Consider the following 3,368-nt stretch of genomic DNA (forward strand, 5'->3'; position numbering starts at 1 on the left):
CCCCACGAGGTTCCAGCTGGACACAGGCAGCCGACGAGGGTGAAGAGCCGGGCCTGGGAGAGGACAGGCCCTCAGGCAGAGTGGCTGGTGAGGACAGGAGGCAGGAGGGCGGTGGGGCAGGGCCCCCAGGTGGAACGTGGAGGGGCCTCCCCTGGCTCCAGCTGGTCGGGTCAGAAAAGCCAGACGAGGTGGCCTGCACTTCTGGCAGCGGGAATGGGGCTCGGAAGCTTCAAGACAGCTTTTCATCCCCAGCACCTACCAACAGCTTTTCATTTTCTAAGATGGTTTTTACTGTCATTACCCCCCAGCTGAGAAAAGTGGTGAGTCCCTCCTCGCGTTTCTGTTCATCTCTGGGGGTCCCCTGGATTCATGCTTGCTTGGTGAGAGGTTGCTTATCTGCTCTCACCGGCCCCTGAACAAAGAGAACTGGGGCCTAGTGTGCCCGCTGGGCCCCAGTGTGCCCACTGTCCACCAGGCACGGGGGACGGCTCTGTGACCCTTCTGGAAACGGAAGAGCATCTGCCCAGTTCCCTGGCTTCTGACCGTCCACCAGCCCTGTACCGTCTTCCACCGCAGAAGGTGCTCTCAAATATTCCTTCCAAGACAGTCCTAGTGTCTTCTAGGGTCCCTCAGTCTTGAGTTCCAGCTTTCATGATTAGGCCCAGGCCTCACCCTTTTCCCGGACCCCACGTTTCCAGACACATTGGTGAGCACCGTGGGCTTCCCGTGAACGCGGGAGGGGTTTCCACGGGGCTCACGTCTCCTCACACCATTTTCTTACCCCCCACAGGGACTAGCGGCTGGCCGGGCGTCTCTTGGATGGAGACGCTGAAGACTCCTCGGCTGATCTGAGAAACGTGAGAACAGGGCTGGGAAAATCGGCCGTTTTTGTGGTTTGGGGGTTTGAAGCAAGTTTCACAACTGATCTCCCAAGAACATGGTCCAGTCAGATGCGCTCCCCGCCCGGGGGCCCGGTTCCCCGCTGGCTCCAGTGCTGACCGCCCGCCTTTGCCGGGTCCAGAGGGGAGGGCTGAGGCAGAGGTGAGGGCCTTCACCCGCCCACCCCACCTGCTCCTCGCTTTCCTTCTCTGGGGGATGAACTCAAGGAGCTCGAAGATGAGACTTTGCGGGGGGGTTCTTGGGGTTTCTGCCTCAGGCTGTGGCATCCAATGAGGTGTCCACTTGGCCCCTCTCACTCCCGTTCTGGAAATGTTTCTCAGATGCCCCTGGGGCAGCTGTCCCCTTAAAGCTTTCCTTTGTGGGGACAAAAAGGCCCAAAACTACTTCTACTGCCATACTCTTGGGCTGGAACGGCCTAGCAGTGGTACCTAGAGGGACTTACTGTGGGGGTTCAGGGAGAGAGGAGGGACCCAAGGGGGACACACCCGCCCACCACGGATCCCTAGAACTTCCGATGCCTCTCCCGCAGATAACACCCAGCTGGGCTGGGGAAGGGGTCCTCCAAGCCCAGCCCTGCCTCCGCGTGGCCTGGCCCCCCAGCTTGTCCTTCCACCCTGGGAAGTCCCAAGCACCCTCAGGCCAGCTGGGGCAGAACTGAAATTGGTGACATCTGTCTCTTTGGCCCCTTGGCTCCGGCCCCCGCCCACTCACCCCAGAGTCATCCTGCAGGAGCCTCCAGACCTGGGAGGAACAGCATGCTATGTCCTCCCGGGGTGAGCCCCGCTTTCTTGCCTTCCATACCCCCACCCGCTCTGGCCCGGCTGGTGAGATCCTCACCCGCCATCTCTCTGGTCAGGGGTTTGGTGGGCGGGGGGCCTGCGTGTTCCTCAGACCCTCCGTTTCCCACCCCACATAGCAGAGCGGGGGCATTCCCGCTCCAGGGGGCAGGGTGAGGCAAGGGGACAGAGCCCCAGCTTCCTTCCTCTGCTGAGGGCGCTGGGACAGTCCTGTGTGCAGTTACCTAGCAAGGGTGGAACTGGGGACGGAGCCGCTGGGAAAACAGAGCCGGGGCTCGGAGTCACCCGACTCACGGCCAGGGAGACAGACAGTCGCGTGCTCAGTCAGGGGAGTGGTCCGGTGATCACACGGACGTGGTGGGTGGAGGAAAGTCGGGCCGGCTCTGCAGGGAGGGAGTCCTCCAGGCAACACTCAGGGGCCAGGGAGAGGTGTGGGGCCAGAGACACACGCGTGGGTGTTCGGGAAGTTTCCAGCGGTGGCACGGAGCCCCCTCAGCAGAACCAGATGCGCGTGGACAGTCGAACACAGGGCGGTGGACAATTAGCCAGCATCTGAGAAAGCCTACATGAGTCTGCCCTTCAGGGGGATGAAACTACGCATGGACGAGGATGACCGTGTGGGGGTCAGGCAGGGATGCCCAGACACGGCTGGGCAGGTCGGGCCCAGGCAGGCTAGGGTGTTCTGGGTACATCTGCTGGGTGCTCGTGTCCCCCTTCCCGTTCCCTATCCATATACCCCCTCCCAGCTTCCTGTTTCTGTTTTGGGGCCACAGGAACTTCCTCTTCTCATCATGGTTCAAAATGGCTTGCTGGTCTCAGTTGGAGGCCCAATGGGGGGGCTGGTCACCCCAGCCCAACAGCCAGCTGGAGAGGGAGGGAGAGAGGGGCTCTGTATCCCCGGATGTGGTGGGCCCACGGAGGTGTGAGCTGACCCCTCCCACTAGGTGTCCCTGAATAAACTCTGCTGGTTCGTTGGATGCAGCTTCCGGCGTGAGTGCTCTCAGGGCCAAGGTGGGATGGGTCCTGCTGGACTGAACTTGAGCAGCCCCCGTGTCCCCTTCCTGCCTCAGACGGAGGGCCAGGAGGATCTCTCGCTCTCCCTGTCTTCCTGCTTCCTCTCAGGCGTACTAGAACTTGACAGAGTTGCTTGTGGGCTGCAAGGCATTGGCCCGGGTGTGGACGCAGCATGGCCCCACGGGGAGCAGAGCTGCAGGGCCGGCCTGGCCCAGGGAGTGCCTGGGTGCGTGCGTGCCCCAGTGAGCGTGTGGGATCCTGTGGAACGTGCATGTGTGTGTAAGTGTGCAGGTCTCCCTGGGTGAGCGTGCTTTCCTGTGTGTCTAGAGTGCCTCTCTCCTCTTAACCAGCACCCTGCGCGGAGTTTGCCCCTTAAATGAAGGTAAGCTGTGTCTCAAGAGCCCCTGAGCCCGCCCTCAAGGGAGGGGGCTACCCTGACCCTGCTGACTCCTTAGGGGTGCCTCAGGTGGGTGTGGGGCCCAGCCTTGCACAGGGCCCAGGGTGTGGGAGGCAGGATATGCTGGCGTGTGCCAGGGAGGGTACACAGGGCAGTCCTCCAACGTGCCGCCTTGGAACCACCATGATCCCCGAGGGACGTAAGGCCAGTAAAAAGGGCCGCTGCATGCAGGCCTGGACACCTCCTAGACACCCCTGGGT

At 61.9% G+C, this 3,368-nt stretch overlaps 1 long non-coding RNA gene across 1 annotated transcript; it reads left to right on the forward strand.

Annotated features, from left to right (window-relative positions):
- Positions 1–397: 397 nt before the first annotated feature.
- Positions 398–2,450, forward strand: LOC309853196. The gene is made up of 3 exons (XR_014305562.1): positions 398–706; positions 791–857; positions 1,430–2,450. It is a non-coding gene; the product is annotated as an uncharacterized lncRNA (long non-coding RNA).
- The last annotated feature ends 918 nt before the right edge of the window (positions 2,451–3,368 follow it).

Source organism: Mustela nivalis, assembly GCF_964662115.1.
Source record: "Mustela nivalis genome assembly, chromosome: 18".
Taxonomy (NCBI): domain Eukaryota; kingdom Metazoa; phylum Chordata; class Mammalia; order Carnivora; family Mustelidae; genus Mustela; species Mustela nivalis.